Source organism: Bombina bombina, chromosome 1, assembly GCF_027579735.1.
Source record: "Bombina bombina isolate aBomBom1 chromosome 1, aBomBom1.pri, whole genome shotgun sequence".
NCBI lineage: Eukaryota > Metazoa > Chordata > Amphibia > Anura > Bombinatoridae > Bombina > Bombina bombina.
In genome coordinates this window covers 966,748,318-966,774,521 of record NC_069499.1, presented here as the reverse complement: position 1 = coordinate 966,774,521, position 26,204 = coordinate 966,748,318, and positions in this window count along the sequence as shown.

Here is a 26,204-nt window from a genome sequence, read left to right as displayed (position 1 = left end):
TGAGTTTATCAAGGTACAACTGTTTAGTAAGGGCAGGTTCAGGATCAGCTGCATACAGCAGCGGAACTGAATCCCAGGGAGTGTCAACATGCAATCCTCCCTTGCAATCAATGTTAACAGACATTTGCATCTTAGCCATTAAATCCCTTCCAAGCAAATTAACAGGACTATTGGGTATTATGTGAAAAGCATAAACAAATCTGTTTGAAGGGCTGTCATTTGGATACACCTCCAAAGGAGGCGTCCTGGGACACGAAATTGGGACTCCTGTAATGCCAACAGATTTTTCACATGTATTAGTCACTGGCCCATTGTATTCTCTAGCAGAAATGCTAGATTTAGTTGCTCCGGTATCTACCAAAAAATCATGTGGGACACCTTGCACAACTAAAGACATTAAGGGTAAATCTTGCCAATGATATGACAACTGAGCAGTATAACATGTGAGCAGTCCCTTCTGCTGGCAATCCTAGCGGGTACTATTCTGATTCTGGGAAGGAGACTGAGTCCAGGGAATCTGATATCTAGGAGTGTTGCTGGGATTCTGGGAGGAATTATTATTCCCACCATACTGATCATTTCTATCCCTTCTAGGCTGTGGGCAGTCCTGCTGCCAATGATCATAAGACCCACAATTCCAGCAAGATCTGTCTGTGGAGTTATGTGCCTCTTGTCTCCTATCACCGTTCCACTGAAATCTGACTCTTCCCCTTCCTCGAAAGCTTCTATTCTGCCCTTTATTCTGATTTCTTCCTCTCCTGTTACCTGACGCATTAAACATACTCTCCTGACCTTTCTCATTACACACACGAAAAACATCTGCTGCATCTTTTTCTCTTATAGCCTTTTCAAATTCTTCCACTTTCATTGCATGAATACCTGAAATTGTCTGTCTCACCAATTGCGCAGTTTGCGAATGCATATTATTCAACAAGTGTTGCACATACAGTTGTGCCAACTCTCCTTGCATACCCAAACAACATTCCTGTCGCCAACAATCACCAAACCTCTTCAGAAAATCAGACACCTGTTCACCCTTCTTTTGCTTACATGCACCAGCTTTCGTAATATCTTTACGATCACCATGCTGACTTTTAAAGAATTTCTCAACGTCCTCCCACATTACACTCACAACAGCCGCATCTCTCCACACGTAATCATCATTCACTGGAACATCATACTTAGTATCCAGGAACTTGCACACTTCAGTAAAATTCACATCTGTGTATTTAGTGATCACATTCAACAAAAACCTATAGTCTGGACCACCCAGACACATATCTCTAGTCACCCGTCTAAGATAAGTTATTGCTCCCATCGGATGCTTTACAGGATCAGGACATTTTAATGCCCAATCCATCAAGCGGTCTGCATCGGGAGGACGAATCATCGTCTGGTCCCCGATTATAAAAAACGGTGCTTCTATGTTCACATCATCCTCTAAATCAGTGTCTGCTCCCTGCGTGTGGGATCTCGTATGCTTCCCTATAGGACTGGGACCTGTGACAGCTGCAGTTTTCACAGCTTTCACAGCTTTCGCTTTAGATGTTTTTGCAGCACTCTGCAACCCCCCTTCTCTGCCCACACTGTTAGGGAATGTGAGAGCTAATTTCTTTACACTACCAGGAGCCCGACATTCCACTCTCTCCCCCTCCCCTTCAGACATTCCTGCATCTGTACTGCTCTGAAGAGAACCAGTTAACCCTTTTCTAGCACTTAAAGTGGCAACAGCAGCGTCTTCCAGCTGCTCCATCTCCTTCACGCTGTGTGCTTTCTTAAGCACAGACAACGAAGGGTACAGTGCAGATGGATGAGGCGGGGGAAGTGTCGGGGCAGGTGGGGGCAATGCCGGTGCCGTGGGCACGGCGGCTGATGGTATAGGCACAGCCGCTGATGCCGTGGGCACAGCCAGATATGGTGGAGGCAGGATATTACATTCAGTCCAAAATACAGACAGCTTTATCCAAACCTCTCCACATTCCTTCATGTATTTCTTATCCCATTTAGGATCGCCCTCTGGTCCCTGATAAGCAGGATCCTTTAAACACATACCTCTTATCATAGTTACATGCGGTTCACAGAGAGAGCCTATACGGGGGAACGGATTTTGCTCCTGGGGATACAATGATTCGCTCCATCCACTCATATTATCCACAAATGGAATTACATAAAATTGGCCTGCAATTCTAGCTACAAAGTCTTTTGGAGTTTCCCCTTTAACTGGCTTAGGGTTTGTACCACGCACAGTATTTTTACCAGCACTGGATGGTACACGCTGCACAGTCTTGTACTTAATATTACATTTCTGATCAGCATTTTTATCACATTTTTTGCTGTGGGCAGACCCCATTGTTACACAAAAATAATCACAGCGATATTAGCAGCAGCAATAATAAAATGCGCAATCACTTAATATGTTCTATGCACAGCACAATAAACAAAGCAAAATAAGCAAAAGCAAAGCCTCAGATAGCAACACCAGCCTCAAGTGGATACCAAAACTCTATAACGGAATAAATCAGGAAAACTTCAACACACGTGAGACTCACTCACTTACTGCCACGTTGCCCGGGGGACCTTATCTTAAAAGAATCTCCCGTCAACTGGCATTCATATATTACTTGCGCGCTTATCACCGACAGGACTCACAATACCTGTCGTGTCCCAGCACAGGACTGATTACCTGTCTGGAGGGGTTATCACAACTGCCGGCAGGACTGTAACCTCCGCAAACCTGTGCTTCAACCACAGGAACCCCTTTAACCTTATATCATATATTACACCTTTTTAAAAATACAAACAATTAAATTTAGGTTCAGATTCACAGAAGGAAAGCAGCGTAATAAAAACACGATAACTCACCTCCTGCGAATCCCACTATCCTGACACCAAGAATTGTAAGGTGCATAATCCCACGGGGGGGTGTCAGCGCAGACCAAAGCCTGGGGCCTACGGTACCACGAGAGGCAGATGCAGATTTATCTGATAAGGAGCTCCCTGAACAGATTCAGACCACGCAGCATTATGATCCAAAGCTATTCATGTTTATTGAACAGTGTAATCATGTCTTATAGCGTACAGAGACAGCACATAGGGTTAAGGGGATGACACGTTTGGACCGCGTCATTTTACACAGTTATACAGAGCAGAAATACATGGAAAAGCTAGAACATGAGTTTCTCATAACAATATTTACAGAGTCATAACAAACTACCATATGCAGAGACAACAAGGTGTCTAAAGCCTCTTGTTTACATTATCTTATTCTATCTTACTTCTAGGCATTAGGCCAGGGTACATTGGCAAGGCCGAATAGCTAAGGAAACTCATAACATACATATAATTCTCACTGAATAATAACCCAGTATAATAAAGTCTATTCATTCTAAAATGGCTGCGAGGAACAAGATGGCTGCGAAGAACAAGATGGCTGCCATCAGGTTCATATTACCCCTAACATACCCTTTCTTGCCAGCCACGCTGTGGAGTACTTGGACGCGTGTGATGGAGCATTTTCCTGCATGAAAATCATGTTTTTCTTGAAGGATACAGACTTCTTCCTGTGCCACTGCTTGAAGAAGGTGTCTTCCAGAAACTGGCAGTAGGACTGGGAGTTGAGCTTGACTCCATCCTCAATCCGAAAAGGCCCCACAAGCTCATCTTTGATGATACCAGCCCAAACCAGTACTCCATCTTCACCTTGCTGGCGTCTGAGTCGGACTGGAGCTCTCTGCCCTTTACCAATCCAGCCATGGGCCCATCCATCTGGCCCATCAAGACTCACTCTCATTTCATCAGTCCATAAAACCTTAGAAAAATCAGTCTTGAGATATTTCTTGGCCCAGTCTTGACGTTTCAGCTTGTGTGTCTTGTTCAGTGGTGGTCGTCTTTCAGCCTTTCTTACCTTGGCCATGTCTCTGAGTATTGCACACCTTGTGCTTTTGGGCACTCCAGTGATGTTGCAGCTCTGAAATATGGCCAAACTGATGGCAACTGGCATATTGGCAGCTGCACGCTTGACTTTTCTCAGTTCATGGGCAGTTATTTTGCGCCTTGGCTTTTCCACACGCTTCTTGCGACCCTGTTGACTATTTTGAATGAAACGCTTGATTGTTCGATGATCACGCTTCAGAAGCTTTGGAATTTTAAGAGTGCTGCATCCCTCTGCAAGATATCTCACTATTTTTTACTTTTCTGAGCCTGTCAAGTCCTTCTTTTGACCAATTTTGCCAAAGGAAAGGAAGTTGCCTAATAATTATGCACACCTGAAATAGGGTGTTGATGTCATTAGACCACACCCCTTCTCATTACAGAGATGCACATCACCTAATATGCTTAATTGGTAGTAGGCTTTCGAGCCTATACAGCTTGGAGTAAGACAACATGCATAAAGAGGATGATGTGGTCAAAATACTAATTTGCCTAATAATTCTGTACTCCCTGTATATATATATATATATATATATATATATATAGAGAGAGAGAGAGTACATAGAAAAGACAACACTCAATGAATTTAAATAAAAAATAAATTTTGTTGACATAAAGTTAAAAGCATAGTCCCATGACGTTTCTGTATCCACAAACAACTTTTGAAAATGGCATCATCAATCTTGAGGACCATTGTATAATCCTGCCTCTCGAATGTCATGATTATACAATGGCCCTCAAGCTGGGTGATGCCATTTGACAAAGGTGTCTGTGGACACTGCAACGTCATTGAAATATGCTTTAAATTTTTTTAAATAACAGATAATTTCTACTTCAATCTAGTGAGTGCTGTCTTTGCTATGGACTGTTTATATCTGACACATGCACCTGTGTATATGTTTACCTCAACCTGGGGTTAAACAGTGCTTATCCGTTACTTTGTATGTATATATATATATATATATATATTTATATAATATAAAAATGTATAATATATAAATAATTTACCTCTCTTGAAGTTGATTTACAGGCCTCTGATGTGTTCTTCGGTCAGCTGCCCTATATCGATGTAAATCAATAAGATGTTCACGATCTTGCAAACGATTAATATAGTCATGCTCACAGATACAAGACATGTCTTCCGTCATCAGTGGCTCAATATTCGGTATTTCCAGGCAACAAAGCGATTCAATGTTAGTAGGCATAACCGAACAGTTTGTACATTGACACCAGTCTGTTTTTCCAAGTCGATCGGACACATCAGATTGACTGCTATCAGTTTCTGAAGACACAGACTGTGTTTGACTCGATTCAATTATTGGGTCCCACAAGTGAATCTCTGATGGATCTATCGTTAATGGACGACTGTGGCGTTCAGCTTCAAATTCTTCTCTCTTAAAAAATAATATAAAAATAATAATAAAAAATTAATTTGTAAAAATCTAGTGATTAAAAAATAATATAAAAACTATTGAATTCTTTTCTCTTACCAGTCTTACTAATTCTAATGAATGACCCTCCACCTCATCCTGTTCACTCGTTTCAGAAGACATAATTATTCTAAAAAAAAAAAAAAAATTTGATTATACTATAAACATAAAAAATATATTTTCAATAAATTCTCATTTTTTTCAAAAATTTTTTTTTTAAACAATATGCTAATTAATTTTCATCATCCCTATGTAGGTTGATCATGAGTGTTTATTTTGAGCCTTTAATATTTTATTTAAACAGCAGTAATCAAATGTTATTAAAGGTCCATGATAGCCAAATATTGAAACACTTGAAAGTGATGCAGCATAGCTGTAATAAATTGTCCATAAAATATTACATGAACATCTCTATGTAAAGCAGAAAGATATTCTTAATAAAAAATACATCATTCGCCACATCCCATTCTAAAGGACTTCTAAGCCGCAAATCAGTATGTCTGTCTCGGGACAGCTAAGGGAGTGAGCTTTTGTGCACACTCATCTTATTTCCAAATTCATTTTAAGGAAGTTTAGTATGAAATCTCATGGTAGTTATGTGAAATCTCATGACATCACAGTAAACGAGTTCATTACAACAGGACTGTTGAAACTGATTGGCTGCTGTTCATGTATTATTTTATTTTATTTTTTATACCCCAAAGGCACTTTTTTGAAGCATTTATTTAATTTAAATATTGTGTAAATGTATTAATAATTTTTTTAAAAAATTACAGTTAAAAATAACAAATTGTGTCGTAGAGAACATATAGTGATGATGAGGCATATGCCTTCCTTACGCCTCTATGTATAATGCATACCTCAATTTTGATCATGACATATGCTCTGATACATCATTAGATACTGTCTTCACTGATAGTGATGTATCTGTGGCTGTTTACCACCCTGCAAGCCACCCTGCCAGAAGGAGACGTGTTGCTCAAGCCGACATTGCTGGTGGAGAGTGTTTAACGCATCATCATCAAAGTACAGATATCCCACCCTTCACAGCAAATTATGTAATTAATTTGCATGTTGCACGATTTAGCCACAAATAGTTGATTGGAATTTTATTTTTTTAAATTATATATTGTGTAACATTAATTTAAAAAATAATTTATATGACCATCAGTTACGTGCTGCAAATGAAAATCTTTATTTTTTTAAAAGCAGCAATTATACAAAATCATTGTATGGTCATTGACTATGGTAATGTGCATCATAAAAAAAATCTACATCCACTGCTACAGTAGAAGGAGCACCTTTTCTATACAACCATTTTCACACAGAGTATGTTGACGAATACTTATCAAATGATTCTGCATTTCATGCACTTCATCAACAACAGCCTGTGCACCCCTTTGGAGGATGAACATTGTGACAGTATGTCTAAAATACACAAAATGATTATCAATTTTACTGCCAGGTTTGCAGAGACTTTTAAAACTGGAAGGAATATATGTGTGTATGAATCACTGATGAAATGTAAGTGAAGGCTTGAATTCAAACAGTATATTCCTTCAAAGGGCTCCAGGTATGGATTTTCGGTGTATAAGCTATGTGATTGCAAGAGTGGGTATACTCATGCCTTCCGGGTGTACGAGGGAAAGGATATCCACCTTGACACTCCTGGCTGCACATAACATATGGGTAACCCTGGAAATATTGTCTGTGACATGATATTCAACATAATTATCAAAGGGTACCTTTTGTATGTAAACAATTTTTATAACATATTACTTTTGTTAAAGCTACTCTATTGTTTGATACATTATAATTTTTATTTTTTCAAATTGAAAGAACCACACATGTTCATCAAGACAACTTTCACGCACCCGGGTACGAAAGGGGTAGACCTCATCTATGCGCCAAGAGAAGATTTTGGCAGTTAAGTCCAAAGACAAAAAAAAAGGACACATTATTACCACTATCCACACCGAGAGGACTGTGAGGTTGATATAGCAGATCATATAATGCAGCACTCCCTACAGGGACGTCTTTAACACAGGACAAAAGGGTCAGCTGACCAGGGCACACTCTCTGTTGAGTGGCCCAAGATTACTAAAAAAAAATAATAGATATATACTTTTTTTTTTATTGTTTTTTATGGTTCAGAACACACTGCTGATGTGACATGGGGAACACACAAATACAATCATAAGACTGTCACAGTCAAAAGTAATCTGTTTTTTTTATTTTTTTTGCCAGACCGTTCCGGTGTCATGTGACATGAAAAACTATTGCCATATGCTTTTTTATATGTGCATTGTGCAGCACTGAATGCAAGGCCCTAAATCGACATCCAGCCATTACCACTGCGTCTGAAAAGGTACCACTAAGGTTACCACTGTTACCAGGTAACTGCTTTGGTGGTGGGGATTGTTTATGGGTAGGGCTGACTGTAGGAGCATGCAGCAGAAAGCTGGAGCGGCAGGAAGATGAGGATTTGAGGATATGTGTAGCTACATACACTGCTCTCTTCATTCTTGAGGGTGTATCACACATCTCAAACTGTATCCATGCAGCCTTGGTCAGACAGCACCCAGTCTGCTGGTCACCTTAGCCCTTCTCTTTGTGCTGTGGCCCTAGGATCAAAAACTAACTGAAGTTTGTTAGGGAAACAGTGCTTTGTAAAAAGGTGTCAGTGTGAATAATACGTGAGTGCACATACGACCCTACCCATGCAGCATTGTCTAGTGCAGGGTGAGAGGGAACTTGTTCCTAGCAAAGAAGTTACATGTGCTGCTGTTGCTGATGTATAGTGTTTTGACAATACTTCACACATTAATGTAAGGTTTATTTTTATAGTTATTTTTTTCTCTCTGTCTCTGATTTTATAGATTCCCATAGAAGTCCTGCTTTTACAGTCAGTAAAATGATATGTGTCTGCACCTCCATGCTTCTTCCTCAGTCTTTAACTTGCTTTTAACAAGTTGGCTGCCCTAAATCTCTTTACCCAACTAACCTCACACCAGAATCACATTCAAATTAATATTAAATAAATTCACAGTGTAGGAATTTAGATATTTATTTAATTATTAATAATGCTTAGGTCGAGTTTCACATATTGCAATTTTTTTTTTTTTTTAAATGATTAGCCCAGCAGTGGATGATCCACTGCTGGGCTAATAATTTAGAAAGCAATTCTAAAATAAACTGATTTATTTGATTTTTGTGATGTTGTTATGGAGAGCGAAATTGCACGGGTTGGTGGGGGGGCAAGAAATTTTTTGACCAGGGTACAGTCAATATTAAAGACGGCCCTGCCTAGCTAATTATGCGGAAAACAAAGTGTGTTAAAAAAGTTTGATACTTAATTAATGCAGATTATCACCCACAAGTTTTTTTTTAAAAAAACACAACCATTTTTTTAACACACGGGAGGTGATGGAGAGAGTAGAGTTGGTGCTACACATTTTATTTTTTTAAACACCACATACTGTGTTGAAGAAGAATACGCAGAAGAAATGCAGAGTCTGTAATAAGAGGGGTCAGCAAATGGAAAACACCTTTTACCGTACTGATTGAACTGTGCAATCTGGACTCTGCTTTGGGTATTGCTTTAAGCGGTATCACACACACAATTTTAAATTTATTTTTATAAAAATAAAGATAAATCTGAAAACAAATTGTGAAAAAATAGATTTATCATGCTTTATGAATGATAACTCTGTCCTTGAACCATTACAAATCGTGTGTAATAAACAAAATTAGAGATACAAAATAACAGGTACTTACGACAAGGAAGTTGATTTCTTATTCAAGCTGTTTCTTATTCGTGAAATTCTGTTTCTTATTCATGGAAGTTGGTTTCTTATTCATTTTTTTTGTCAGACTGCTTTAAATTGACTTAAAAATAAAAATATAGGTTTTATTTATATAATAATATGATTCATATAATGTAGTTACACAGAGGTGGAATCCCTTTATACAACAAATGGATATACAAACTGGAAAAAAGGGCATATGTTGGCACCAATACAAATATTACTATTTTGAATAAGTAACAGATATTTTCACAGGGTTAATAACCATTGGGCCACTGATTTCACTATGAATATATACAGGGTAGATCACCCTCCATGCCATGCAATTGATTTTAGCCTGGCCCAATGGTGTTTTTGGCACATACATTGATGTCAACCCTGGCATAGGTGAAATAATTCTCATTTTTGAATAAGTAACATATATTTTCAAAGGGTTAATAACCATTGGGCCACTGATTTCACTATGAATATATACAGGGTAGATCCCCCTCCATGCCATACAATTGTTTATAGCCTGGCTCAATGGTGTTTTGGGCACAGAAATTGATGCCAACACTGGCATAGAAGACATAATTCTCAATTTTGAATAAGTAACAGATATTTTCAAAGGGTTAATAACCATTGAGCCACTGATTTCACTATAAATATATACAGGGTAGATCTCCCTTCATGACATGCAATTGTTTTTAGCATGGCCAAATGGTGTTTTTGGCACAGAAATTGATGCCAACCCTGGCTTAGGTGACATAATTCTCGATTTTGAATAAGTAACAGATATTTTCAAAGGGTTAATAACCATTGGGCCACTGATTTCACTATGAATATATACAGGGTAGATCCCCCTCCATGCCATGCAATTGTTTTTAGCCTGGCCCAATGGTGTTTTGGGCACAGAAATTGATGCCAACTCTGGCATAGGTGACATTATTTTCATTTTTGAATCAGTAACATATATTTTCAAAGGGTTAATAACCATTGGGCCACTGATTTCACTATGAATATATACAGGGTAGATCCCCCTCCATGCCATGCAATTGTTTTTAGCCTGGCTCAATGGTGTTTTTGGCACAGAAATTGATGCCAACACTGGCATAGGTGACAATTCTCATTTTTGAATAAGTAACAGATATGTTCAAAGGGTTAATAACCATTGGGCCACTGATTTCCCTATGAATATATACAGGGTAGATCCCCCTCCATGCCATGCAATTGTTTTTAGCCTGGCCCAATTGTGTTTTTGGCACATACATTGATGTCAACCCTGGCATAGGTGAAATAATTCTCATTTTTGAATAAGTAACATATATTTTCAAAGGGTTAATAACCATTGGGCCACTGATTTCACTATGAATATATACAGGGTAGATCCCCCTCCATGCCATACAATTGTTTATAGCCTGGCTCAATGGTGTTTTGGGCACAGAAATTGATGCCAACACTGGCATAGAAGACATAATTCTCAATTTTGAATAAGTAACAGATATTTTCAAAGGGTTAATAACCATTGAGCCACTGATTTCACTATAAATATATACAGGGTAGATCTCCCTTCATGACATGCAATTGTTTTTAGCATGGCCAAATGGTGTTTTTGGCACAGAAATTGATGCCAACCCTGGCTTAGGTGACATAATTCTCGATTTTGAATAAGTAACAGATATTTTCAAAGGGTTAATAACCATTGGGCCACTGATTTCACTATGAATATATACAGGGTAGATCCCCCTCCATGCCATGCAATTGTTTTTAGCCTGGCCCAATGGTGTTTTGGGCACAGAAATTGATGCCAACTCTGGCATAGGTGACATTATTTTCATTTTTGAATCAGTAACATATATTTTCAAAGGGTTAATAACCATTGGGCCACTGATTTCACTATGAATATATACAGGGTAGATCCCCCTCCATGCCATGCAATTGTTTTTAGCCTGGCTCAATGGTGTTTTTGGCACAGAAATTGATGCCAACACTGGCATAGGTGACAATTCTCATTTTTGAATAAGTAACAGATATGTTCAAAGGGTTAATAACCATTGGGCCACTGATTTCCCTATGAATATATACAGGGTAGATCCCCCTCCATGCCATGCAATTGTTTTTAGCCTGGCCCAATTGTGTTTTGGGCACAGAAATTGATGCCAACACTGGCATAGGTGACATAATTTTCATTTTTGAATAAGTAACAGATATGTTCAAAGGGTTAATAACCATTGGGCCACTGATTTCACTATGAATATATACAGGGTAGATCCCCTCCATGCCATGCAATTGTTTTTAGCCTGGCCCAATGGTGTTTTGGGCACAGAAATCGATGTCAACTCTGGCATAGGTGACATAATTTTTATTTTTGAATCAGTAACAGATATTTTCAAAGGGTTAATAACCATTGGGCCACTGATTTCACTATGAATATATGCAGGGTAGATCCCCCTCCATGCCATGCAATTATTTTTAGCCTGGCCCAATGGTGTTTTGGGCACAGAAATTGATGCCAACTCTGGCATAGGTGACATAATTTTCATTTTTGAATCAGTAACAAATATGTTCAAAGGGTTAATAACCATTGGGCCACTGATTTAAATATGAATATATACAGGTTAGATCCCCCTCCATGCCATGCAATTGTTTATAGCCTGGCTCAATGGTGTTTTGGGCACAGAAATTGATGCCAACCCTGGCATAAGTGATCTAATTCTCATTTTTGAATAAGTAACAGATATGTTCAAAGGGTTAATAACCATTGGGCCACTGATTTCACTATGAATATCTACAGGTTAGATCCCCCTCCATGCCATGCAATTGTTTTTAGCCTGGCCCAATGGTGTTTTTGGCACAGAAATTGATGCCAACACTGGCATAGGTGACAATTCTCATTTTTGAATAAGTAACAGATATGTTCAAAGGGTTAATAACCATTGGGCCACTGATTTCCCTATGAATGTATACAGGGTAGATCCCCCTCCATGCCATGCAATTGTTTTTAGCCTGGCCCAATGGTGTTTTTGGCACAGAAATTTATACCAACACTGGCATAGGTGACATAATTTTCATTTTTGAATAAGTAACAGATATGTTCAAAGGGTTAATAACCATTGGGCCACTGATTTCCCTATGAATATATACAGGGTAGATCCCCTCCATGCCATGCAATTGTTTTTAGCCTGGCCCAATGGTGTTTTGGGCACAGAAATTGATGTCAACTCTGGCATAGGTGACATAATTTTCATTTTTGAATCAGTAACAGATATTTTCAAAGGGTTAATAACCATTGGGCCACTGATTTCACTATGAATATATACAGGGTAGATCCCCCTCCATGCCATGCAATTATTTTTAGCCTGGCCCAATGGTGTTTTGGGCACAGAAATTGATGCCAACTCTGGCATAGGTGACATAATTTTCATTTTTGAATCAGTAACAGATATGTTCAAAGGGTTAATAACCATTGGGCCACTGATTTCACTATGAATATCTACAGGGTAGATCCCCCTCCATGCCATGCAATTGTTTTTAGCCTGGCCCAATGGTGTTTTTGGCACAGAAATTGATGCCAACCCTGGCATAAGTGATCTAATTCTCATTTTTTAATAAGTAACAGATATTTTCAAAGGGTTAATAACCATTGGGCCACTGATTTCACTATGAATATATAGAGGCTAGATCCCCCTCCATGCCATGCAATTGTTTTTAGTCTGGCTCAATGGTGTTTTGGGCACAGAAATTGATGCAAACACTGGCATAGAAGACATAATTCTCAATTTTGAATAAGTAACAGATATTTTCAAAGGGTTAATAACCATTGGGCCACTGATTTCACTATGAATATATACAGGATAGATCCCCCTCCATGCCATACAATTGTTTATAGCCTGGCCCAATTGTGTTTTTGGCACAGAAATTGATGCCAACCCTGGCATAGGTAACATAATTATCATTTTTGAATAAGTAACAGATATTTTCAAAGGGTTAATAACCATTGGCCAATGATTTCACTATGAATATATACAGGTTATTTATTCATAGTGAAATCAGTGGCCCAATTGCTATTAACCATTTGAAAATATCTGTTACTTATTAAAAAATGAGAATTATGTCACCTATGCCAAGGTTGGCATCAATGTATGTGCCAAAAACACCTTTGGGCCAGGCTAAAAATAATTGCATGGCATGGAGGGGGATCTACCCTGTATATATTCATAGTGAAATCAGTGGCCCAATGGTTATTAACCCTTTGAAAATATCTGTTACTTATTCAAAAATGAGAATTGTCACCTATGCCAGAGTTGGCATCAATTTCTGTGCATACAAACACCATTGGGCCAGGCTAAAAACAATTGCATGGCATGGAGGGGGATCTACCCTGTATATATTCATAGGGAAATCAGTGACCCAATGGTTATTAACCCTTTGAACATATCTGTTACTGATTCAAAAATGATAATTGTCACCTATGCAAGTGTTGGCATCAATTTCTGTGCCAAAAACAGCATTGGGCCAGGCTAAAAACAATTGCATGGCATGGAGGGGATCTACCCTATATATATTCATAGTGAAATCAGTGGCCCAATGGTTATTAACCCTTTGAAAATATCTGTTACTTATTAAAAAATGAAAATTAGATCACTTATGCCAGGGTTGTCAACAATTTCTTTGCCCAAAACACCATTGGGCCAGGCTATAAACAATTGCATGGCATGGAGGGGGATCTACCCTGTATATATTCATAGTGAAATCAGTGGCCCAATAGTTATTAACCCTTTGAAAATATCTGTTACTTATTCAAAATAGTAATATTTGTATTGGTGCCAACGTAAGCCCTTTTTTCAAGTTTGTACATTTAATTGTTGTATAAAGGGATTCCACCTCTGTGTAACTACATTATATGAATCATATTATTATATAAATAAAACCTATATTTTTATTTTAAAGTCAATTTAAAGCAGTCTGACAAAAAAAATGAATAAGAAACCAACTTCAATGAATAAGAAACAGAATTTCACGAATAAGAAACAGTTTGAATAAGAAACCAACTTCCTTGTCGTCAGGTACTTAAACATGAAATATGTATAATGTATAAATTAAAAATAAACAGTCAAAAACGATGTATCTATTATTAAAAAAGTCAAATAACTTTATTTGGAGAAATGCAGACAAATAATTTTGCAGTACATACGTGATGTATAACGATATAGCAATCAAAAAATAATATACAATGCAAGCAATACAATTTTTTAATTCAATGCAACTTATGTTAAAATTAATAAACACCACATAAAGCTGTTAAGATTAAATTCGATATACATTTTTTAAATGTGGTGAATAACATATAATTCCATTACTTATGTATTAAATAGTTGACTTTGCAAGACACAAGCAAAATGTTTTAAGGAAACCAACGGAAGTGAGCAATAATTGGACGGGAACAGATGCTTTGTTATGACGTTTCTGAGGATCAATAAAGATGGCAGCCGATATCAGATAGTTTGTTTGCGCATGCGATTGCCCACAAAGAATAATGCGCATGCCGATAGTGACAGTGAACACTGATTTAAATATTCAAATAAGCAGTTGATTGATGTCGCTCCATTGGATGGAGGACTTAGCTTTGAATAGCGCATAACACTGCCTACATTAGAGGGTGGTCTTTAATGACGGTTTGGAAGAAAGAAAATATATAATATTTATTGGTTTAAAAGCTTCGTTTCATGGTAAGAAAAACATAATTTTATTTGATTTAACTTGATTATATCGTTAATGCTCTTTTCTTTAACAAAACAAAGCAAAAATTTCTAACCCTTTAATACAAATTCAATTTTTCTTTATGTGAAGAAAATAGGAATGTAAAATATGCAAAACGCACTTCTGGTTTAGGTCTAACAAGGTGTCAGGTTAGTGCACATGAAAACAGTAAACTTAATGTGCCTTATTGAAATATTAAAAAATTAATAATGATTTTTAAAAATTCTAAGAGATACTGTAAACGTTTTAAATAATCAATAGAATAGATAGATGATAGATAGATAGATAGATAGATAGATAGATAGATAGATAGATAGATAGATAGATAGATAGATGATATATATTACAGTACAGTATGTATAATGATTTTTAAAAATAAATATTTTTTAGTATTTTATATTTAACATTTCAATAACGCGATTTAAGATTACTGTTTTCATGTTTGCCAACCTAACACTGCATTAGACCTAAATTGAGAAACCCAAAGCATATTTTTACATTCCTATGTTCTTTGCATAGAAAAAAATACAAATAAAATGTGTATATATATATATATATATAATGTTAATATAAACTAGATATCTATACCTATGTCTATAGGAACAGATTCACAGGTATAGGTATATATTTTTTATAGGTATATATAAATATATATACAGTATATATATATATATATATATATATATATATATATATATATATATATATATATATATATATATATATATTCACAATACAAATAAAAAAAATTCTGTATGTGAAGAACATTGGAATAGTAAATATTTACAGTAAATACGCAGTGAAACAAATTATTAAATTTTATTATTGAATTATTTTTAGGCACAAATATATAAATATATATATTATAGCCCTTTCCAGCCAAATACATTACCATATACTTTATACCTTTGAACCCTTACATTGTTTATTCATTTTTCAGTGACTACATTTCATCAGATAACGTTTATAAGAGTGTAACAGTTTATTTTAGTGTATTTAACTCTAACAGGATGAGCGTGAATCACGATTGCACTCTCATGTTCGCATTAACTTTCCGTCATGCTCAAAAAGCAGAAAATAACTGATAACGCTAGCAAGCAAATGTTAGAGCACCACTTGTAATCTAGCTCCATGAATTTAAAGTAAGTTAATTGTATAAATAAATGTGTTTTTAACTTTTTAATAGTGTGTTTATAAAAAGGCAATGTAGTAGCGCATACTATGAATATGAAATGAGCAGTAGAATATTTTCTGGCAAATTTCAAAGTTAATCCAGTTTTCCCTCCCTCTGTATCATGTGACAGCCATCAGCCAATCGCAAAATACATATAAGTATATACTGTGCACTTTTGCACATGCTCAGTAAGAGCTGGAACCTCAGAAAGTGTGCATATAAAAAGAATGTGCATGTTTTATTAATGGAAATATATTGGTAAGTTGTTTTAAATTGCATGCTTTATCTGAATCATGAATCTTTAATTTTGCCTTTAGGGGCCTTTTGAGTATAGTGTATTTTAAAGTTTTATAACTAATTTGTACTAAAAAAGGATTTTTTTTTCTGGTGAACATTATTTTAACAGTTTAACTAACCATGGCCCAGATTATGCGTTTTGCGTTAGAGGCTGTGCGGTGTTAACAAGCAGTTTTCCCTCACCGCTCACTTACCTGCAGTGCTGGTATTACGAGTTTTCAGAAACCCGTCGTTAAAAGACAAGAAGTGAGCGTTGAGCAAAATTTTGCTCATTACCGCACTCAGTGGCGTCACTAGGGTTGGTGTCACCCGGTGCGGTAAGTTATGGTGTCACCCCCCCCCCCCCCCCAGAAAGCAGACACACACAAAAACACAGGCAAACACACATACAAACACTCAGACATACTTAAAACATACTCAGATGCACACACAAACACTCGGAAACACACTCAGACACACACACAAAAACACACACACAAAAACACTGAGACACACACACACAAAAACTCAGACACACACATACAAAATATGTAAACTGCACTGCATTAATTATAAAGCTCATGCCTAGAGCTGCTCCCTGGCTCAGCAGAGCATCAAATGAAAGATAAACAGAGCACTCTAAAAATAAATCACTAAAGAAAAGTTTTAGGTGCAAACAATGAAAATTCTGCTCTCTGACTCTGTTCCAAGTCTGTCAGTGCACAGCCCCGGGCCGCGTGCCTACTGCTTCTTATGGCCAATCACCTCTGCACTCTTCCCACCCCCAGACCCCCGCCCACCCTCCTACCTGTTCAGTGTGCACTTAGTGTACCGTAACCATAATGGTCTGGTGGGTATCATACGTGGCTCCTTCACTTTAAAGACAGTGTCAAACAGTCATGCGGTCAGGTGCCAGGCATCTCCTCATGATTTGCCAGTTCCCGTTTAGAGAGACAGCACAGCAGTGAGTGACTCCACTGCTCCACATGTCACTGAGCAGTGAGCACAGATAGGCAGGCAGGTTTAGGCTAGCAGCGCAACTTTGCAAGCCCCACGGCATGCCCACAACATTCATAGCGAAATTGGGCAGGGGAGAAGCAAAGTACAAACAAGCAAAAGCAGCCGGAAAAACTATTTGTTGAAATTGCAGCACTGGCTCAAGGGGCAAAAAAATTGTGTGTCTACATCTTCCCCAGTCCCACCAATGTTCACAAATGCCAGCCCCTCTAATAAAAAAAAATCTGTGCATCTCAACATTGTATTTCTTTGAATTTCAAGAAATTCACTGACCGCACTCACATACCAGCGCTGCTTAAGTCAGCAATGAGCTGGTCATACGTGCTCATGCACAATTTCCCCATAGGAATCAACAGGGAGAGCCGGCTGAAAAAAAGTCTAACACCTGCAAAAAAGCAGTGTAAAACTCCTTAACGCAGCCCCATTGATTCCTATGTCTACACCTAACATGAACCCCGAGTCTAAACGCCCCTAATCTTACACTTATTAACCCATAATCTTCCGCCCCCGACATCGCTGACACCTACATTATATTTATTAACCCCTAATCTGCCGCTCCGGACTCTGCCACCACCTACATTATACTTATGAACCCCTAATCTGCTGCCCCCAACATCGCTGACACCTGCATTATATTTATTAACCCCTAATCTGCTGCCCCCAATGTCGCCGCAACCTACCTACATTTATTGACCCCTAATCTGCCGCCCCCAATGTCGCCGCCACTATAATAAACATATTAACCCCTAAACCACCACACTCCCGCCTCGCAAACATTAGTTAAATATTATTAACCCCTAATCTGCCATCCCTAACATCGCCGCCACCTACCTACATTTATTGACCCTAATCTGCCGCCCCCAACGTCGCTGCCACTATACTAAATGTATTAACCCCTAAACCTAAGTCTAACCCTAGCCCTAACACCCCTAACTTAAATATAATTACAATAAATCTAAATAAATATTCCTATCATTAACTAAATTAATTTCTATTTAAAACTAAATACTTACCTGTAAAATAAACCCTATGCTAGCTACAATATAACTAATAGTTACATTGTAGCTATCTTAGGGTTTATTTTTATTTTACAGGCAAGTTTGTATTTATTTTAACTGGGTAGAGTAGTTATTAAATAGTTATTAACTATTTAATAACTACCGAACTAAAATAAATACAAAAGTACCTGTAAAATAAAACCTAACCTAAGTTACAATAACACCTAAAACTACACTATAATTAAATAAATTAACAAAAATAAATAGAATTACCTAAATTAAATTAAATTAGTACAACCCCCCCACTAAATTGCAGAAAATAATAAACAAATTACAGATATTTAAACTAATTACACCTAATCCAATAGCCCTATTAAAATAAAAAAGCTCCCCCAACATAAAAAACCCTAGCCTAAACTAAACTACCAATAGCCCTTAAAAGGGCCTTTTGCGGGGCATTGCCCCAAAGTAATCAGCTCTTTTACCTGTAAAAAAATATAGAAACAACCCCCCCAACAGTAAAACCCACCACCCACACAACCAACCCCCCCAAATAAAAGCCTAACTAAAAAAACCTAAGCTCCTCATTGCCCTGAAAAGGGCATTTGGATGGGCATTGCCCTTAAAAGGACAGTTAGCTCTTTTGCAGGCCCAAAGTCCCTAACCTAAAAATAAAACCCACCTAATACACCCTTAAAAAAACCTAACACTATTCACCTGAAGATCCACTTACCGGGAGAAGTCTTCATCCAAGCCGGGCCGAAGTCCTCAACGAAGCCGGGAGAAGTCTTCATCCCAGCTGGGCGAAGTGGTCCTCTTGACGGGCAGAAGTCTTCATCCAGATGGCATCTTCTATCTTCATCCATCCGGCGTGGAGCAGGTCCATCTTCAAGGCATCCGACGCGGAGCATCCTCTTCATCCGACAACTAAAGCTGAATGAAGGTACCTTTAAGTGACTTCATCCAAGATGGCGTCCCTTAGATTCCGATTGGCTGATTGAATTCTATCAGCCAATCGAAATTAAGGAAGAAAAAATCCTATTGGCTAATCCAATCAGCCAATAGGATTGAGCTCACATTCTATTGGCTGTTCCAAACAGCCATATGGAGAGCAATACAATACTCTTGTGAGCTGCTGGTGCAACACCGCCCCCTGCAGACTTGCGGCCAATCAGCCGCCAGCAGGGGGTGTCAATCAACCCGATCGTACTCGATCGGGTTGAATTCCGGCGATTCCTGTCCGGCTGCTCAGAGCAGGCGGACAGGGTTATGGAGCAGCGGTCTTTAGACCGCTGCTTCATAACTGCTGTTTCTGGCGACCCTGCAGGCTCTTTCCAGAAACACGGGGCCTCAAGCTCCATTCAGAGCTTTATAGATAGGCCCTCTACTCTTATATTCCCTTAACTTTTCTCCCTTTTACTCTCATTTGCCCTCTTTATCCTTAATTTAACTTCTTCTTCCCCACTTTCTCTCTAGCCTTACTAGTTTGTTTCTACCTCTCTAGATCCTTATCCTCAACTCCCCTCTCCCTCCACCTTTTTCACAACATTCATATTTTTCTTTTCCTTGCCTTTGATTCCCCTCTGCTATTTTCTTTGTTCTCTCACCTTTTCACTCTTCTATCCTTCAATCAAATCAACCATTCTTCTCCTGTTATGTAAATCTCCCCCGGCTCTACCTCTCTCCCTACTCTTCTTTCCTGCTTAACCGTGTCTCCTTCTGTCCTCTTCTATTTCATCCTAACCCTACCCCTCCTATTTCCCTCACCTTAAAGTGCACTTTTCAAGTTATCCAGATTACATTTTATGAAACCATTTTTACAATGCAGTATCCACTGATTCTAACAACCCCAGTCCCATACCTGGAACATAGATTGATGTAAACCCTGAGCAGCATTTTGCACAAAAGATATAATGAATAAAATTAAAAGTCATTTTAGTAATGCCATTACAGAAAGCAGAAGTGTAGATAATATTTAGCTATAAGAGATCATTGCAATTGGTTTAAAGAGTCTGAGAATGAAACATGGCGCCAGACCAGAAAAAATAGAAACACGCCATTCTACCAAACCTATTTCAGAAAAAGAGCAAAATAGAGAGATAAATGTTGCAACAGCCTTCTGACACCTAGTACTACTTCATTAAAACCTCAATGCCATTTGCTTTAATGAGTATCAATATGGAAGCTAAGGCTAATGAGCACCAGACTATTTTATCTCTCTTTTTATTTATAAATGTTCATCGCTTCTTGCATGTCCTTTTCTCATGCTAATACATAAGGAAGTGTAGACTTCTTTTTATGTATATATATATATATAAATTTATATATATATATATATATATATATATATATATATATATATATATATATATATATATATATATATATATATTTCCACTGTGTATCTGCACTCACAATTCAAAGATAGTCAGCGACCAGGGTGCTCAGTCAAAATTTCAATAAGTATCAACAAGTAGGGACTGCACTCACTGGATTCAGTTCAAATAATACCTTATTTATTCAATGGTGACGTTTCGGGGTACGCAAACCCCTTCCTCAGACCAAACACAGTGCACAAGAAACAAAGTGACTTTAAACCCAAATAAACCCCTCCCATCTTACATTCCAAGAAATTGCGCCAAAACCGTATCCATGGAGACCAGGTAGTTACCTGGCAACCATGTTACACATACAATTTAAGGCATTCAAATAACAGTGGTGTGATTATTACTTCCTAACTGTTAATAAGACAAAAAGAAACACCAGTGTGTAAACACTTATGTGTATAAAAACTGTGAAGACATCATGCTTAATATATACCTTTAAAATTCAGTATATCAAATCATATACAATATAGGTAAAATCTTTTTAGTAAATATATAAACCCCTCTGCAACAACATAGCTTATATGTTCAAGTTTACACACTAATCAGTGTATTATTCGGCACCAGATAATGTTAGGCTATTTAGACACATAGTTACAGTTTGCGTGGCTAAATGCAATTATTGCAAAGATGAGCTTCATATTTAGTGCTAGAGAGAATAAATGTTATCATTTAATATAGACAATTAACCTTTGCTCAGTGAGTTAGAGATTAGTGGAATGATCATATCGGATTAGGTATAATATTAGTTGCTCACTGTATATTATGAATTGCTGCTAATCGTTCACCAGCTGCTGCGCTGTTCAAAGAGTCTATAGTGTGTCAGTTGGGCGCAAATTACAGACTCAGCCAATCAACGGCTTGTTTAGTCAGCCGCATGGCTCATTAGCATACCGTGACGTCACCGGGCTTTGCAACTAGACTCTGTAGTAGCGTGGCTAATTTGCATATTGAGATCGTACCTGTCAGAGCGTGATTTTCAATACTGTTTATGCTCAGTGTTTATGTGCTTTGTAGTGCTAACGTGGTGTCCTAATGTTGCAAGCGTAGTTCATAAGTTATATGTTGGAGCCCAACATTTACCTTGTATGCCGTATGTGTGATTATAGCGGGACCGATTAGGGACACAAAAATGTCAAACAGCCCCTGTTAGATCAATGCCTATCTTAGTTGGTTAGTCACCTTTGTGAGTGTAATAATGCTAATATAGGACTCCTGTGTGTTTAGGTTTGATATCATATGGGACTGCAGGGAATGTTCCATCACTAGCACTGTGTTCCATGTTTGTTGTATATAGGCAATATTATTATAAAAAGGTCTATCAGTGCTACCAGATGATACATGTTATAAGGGGTATATAATATCTCTGATCCCTGTTTAGTGTCTATTCATCATGATATTCTGGATCAATAAGTTAAGTGCCTAACCAAGATATGCCATCATAGTTATAATTGCACCTCATATATTAGTCATCATATGTTAATATCACCCATACTGTGTTCTGAGTTAGAGGTAAAGTAAGTTATATGCCATGTGCCTCCCCAAACTAGGGGTATATTTAGTTATAGACCTCATAGATAATCATTGGTCTGTCCCATCACAAGTGGCAATCATGGTAAACATAGTACTTTTTACAACTATATGCAGTCCATCATTAGTATGACCTTATAAAATAGCATAAACGACTGTTAGTCAATATAAATAGCCAGAATTACGTATGAACATCAATATCAGGTATATTGTTCCTGGAAGTTGAATTAGTGTTGAACCAATATTTAGACCAGGCGGCACACATCAATAGTATGGATAAAAGTATAGTCCAATATGAGATCAGTCCCCATGGTTCACCCCACTCCATATGTGCACATGTTCAATTCAATCTGTAGTTCAAAGAACGTCACTAGTGTAATGATGGTTATTGTTATGAATGGGATTTATTGGGTCAGACCTAGCGTATACCCCACTATGGCATGGCTGTGTACTCTGATCTAAACTACCAACCCAATAAACATAACAGTACTTACCCATGTTCCATGGGTTAAAGGTAGCAGTGCCAGTCATTTGACATATTCAGGCCTTCTGGATGTAGGGTTCCCAATCGGTATATCCATCGTGTTTCAAGTTGTAGCAATCTGTTATCCCGATCGCCTCCACGCTTCAGGGGGGGGACATGATCTATTAGAATGAATCTTAAGTCTGTTACTTTGTGATTTGCCTCCAAAAAGTGCCTTGCTACTGGTTGTTCAGCAGTGCCTTTGTCCAGTGCACTTCTTATAGCCGATCTGTGGTTAGCCATACGTAGTCGGGCATTATCAATTGTTTTACCTACATAGAATTGTCCGCAGCAGCAGCTCAAAAGGTAAATTACATGGCTAGTGGTGCAGGTAATAAAATGCTTAATGGTGTATTTTCTGTTGGTGTGTGGGTGGCGAAATATTTTGCATGGTATCATCCCACTGCATGTGGTGCAGCCCGTGCACCTAAAGCAGCCAGTTCTTTTTGTCTTCAGCCATTGTTGTTGATAACAGTGTTGTGGATCAGTCAGCATCAAATGGTCTCTCAGGCTCTGTCCGCGCTTATACCCCATGATAGGGGGATCCATTACATAAAATGGAAGTGATTTGTCAGATTCCAGAATTTCCCATCTTTCTCTGATGTTGTTGGCTAGTTTATTCTTTCCCTTATTGTAAGTAGTGGTAAAGATCATTCGTTTCTTCTTTTCATCCCTTGGTTTATTTAGAGTCTCGCCAGTTTTAATCTCATCAATAACTTCCTTGATCAGGCTATTTTTGTAGCCTCGTTGTAGAAACTTGTTTGCCATCAGTTCCAATTGCTGTTCTCTATTTGTTGATTCAGTGTTGTTTCTGACAACCCTCATCATTTGTGATTTAATGATGGCCTTGCGTGTATGGGGTGGATGATTACTTGTTGCTTCCAGAAGTGAGTTCCTATCAGTTGTTTTTGAATATAGTGTAGTGTATAACTTATCTTGGTTTTTGTAGATCCTCAAATCTAGGAAGTCAATCTGTTGGTAATCATATTTAACTTCGAATCTTATCGGGGAGTCTTTGCTGTTTAGCTCATTCACCCAATTTGTCAAGGCTTCTTCTTCACCCCGCCAGATCAGGAATATGTCATCTATGTACCTCTTGTAGCGTATGATGTCATTGTGGCTGTATACCCCCATTGTCTCCTTTTCGTATTGCTCCATAAAGAGGTTAGCATATGAAGGGGCCACATTCGAACCCATGGCAGTCCCCATGAGTTGTTGATAGAAGTATTTCTCGAATCTAAAATAGTTGAGTTTTAGGCATTTCTCCAGAAGGCTGAGTATAAAGTTTATTGGTGGTCCAATGTATGGGTGATGGTTCAATGTACTTTCTATCGCCTTAATCCCCTCACTGTGTGGGATGACTGTATAGAGGCTCCTTACATCCATAGTCACCAATATATTATTGCTGTTGATGTCCTCCAAAGTATTTAATAGTGTGATCAAATCACTGGAGTCTCTGATATAGGAGTCCATAGACCTTCACAAATGGTTGTAAGATAGAGTCGGTAAATTGGGCTAAGGGCTGGAGTAAGGAACCTCTCGCTGATACTATCGGCCTCCCAGGCGGATTCTGCTGGTTTTTATGTATTTTGGGTAACGTGTAGAGAATTGGATGTATTGGATATGCTGTGGTGAGAAAATTAGCTTCATCTTCACTAATCCAATCGTTATTCGCCGCCTCTTGTATTAGATTATCAATCTCTTTCTTGAAGGTTTTGGTTGGGTCCCATGTTAGTTTCTTGTAAGTTGTAACATCACTGAGTTGCTTAAGGACTTCATCTCTGTATTGGTTGTATTCCATTATGACAATTGCCCCACCTTTATCCGCAGGGCGTATCACGATGCTTGGGTCAGTAGCCAGAGACCTTAAGGCTTGTCTTTCACCCCTGGAGAGGTTAGGTCTTTGTCCATCACTCGTGATCAATTCTGAGTCCTTAGTGATAAGTCTAGTGTATGTTTTAATGCTTGGTCCGCTGTTTATAGGTTCAAACTTGCTTCTTGGTTTAAATTTCTTCATCTCTGTTTCATTGTCAGTATTTCCAAAGTGTTCTTTAAGCTTGAGGTTTCTCTGAAATCTGTTAATATCTAGGAAGGTGTCAAAATTATCATCCTTGAATGTGGGAATAAAAGTCAATCCTTTATTAAGCAGGCTAATCTCATCTTTGGTCAGCATCTTATTGCTAATATTGATCACTATGTCTGGGTTTATCGTCTTTGCGGTAGTGGTGGTCTCCCGGCCGCAATAGTTGCCCCTCCTCGGGTGCGGCCTCGGCCTCTTGGGTTTCCTGATCTGGTTGTCACCCCTAAAAAAGGGGGGTTGGTTGTGCTAGGGTCTTGGACCTGGTGTTGTTGTTGAATATATCCACCTTCAGTGTCTGAGCCCGAGCTGCTATCAACAGTGTTCAGGAACCGTGATCTGTAGTTACGCTGTCTTCTTTGTCGCCGTGGGCCACTCTGTGTGTTGCTATAAAGCCAATAGTAAATTCTTTTTTCTTTATAGTCCGTATCAACCGTGGTTAGCTTCTGATTTTTAAAGGCCATGAGTTCCCTTTTGTAGTCATTAACTTGCTTGGTAATCTTATCCAAATCTTATCTTGATAATGCCCGACTACGTATGGCTAACCACAGATCGGCTATAAGAAGTGCACTGGACAAAAGCACTGCTGAACAACCAGTAGCAAGGCACTTTTTGGAGGCAAATCACAAAGTAACAGACTTAAGATTCATTCTAATAGATCATGTCCCCCCCCTGAAGCGTGGAGGCGATCGGGATAACAGATTGCTACAACTTGAAACACGATGGATATACCGATTGGGAACCCTACATCCAGAAGGCCTGAATATGTCAAATGACTGGCACTGCTACCTTTAACCCATGGAACATGGGTAAGTACTGTTATGTTTATTGGGTTGGTAGTTTAGATCAGAGTACACAGCCATGCCATAGTGGGGTATACGCTAGGTCTGACCCAATAAATCCCATTCATAACAATAACCATCATTACACTAGTGACGTTCTTTGAACTACAGATTGAATTGAACATGTGCACATATGGAGTGGGGTGAACCATGGGGACTGATCTCATATTGGACTATACTTTTATCCATACTATTGATGTGTGCCGCCTGGTCTAAATACTGGTTCAACACTAATTCAACTTCCAGGAACAATATACCTGATATTGATGTTCATACGTAATTCTGGCTATTTATATTGACTAACAGTCGTTTATGCTATTTTATAAGGTCATACTAATGATGGACTGCATATAGTTGTAAAAAGTACTATGTTTACCATGATTGCCACTTGTGATGGGACAGACCAATGATTATCTATGAGGTCTATAACTAAATATACCCCTAGTTTGGGGAGGCACATGGCATATAACTTACTTTA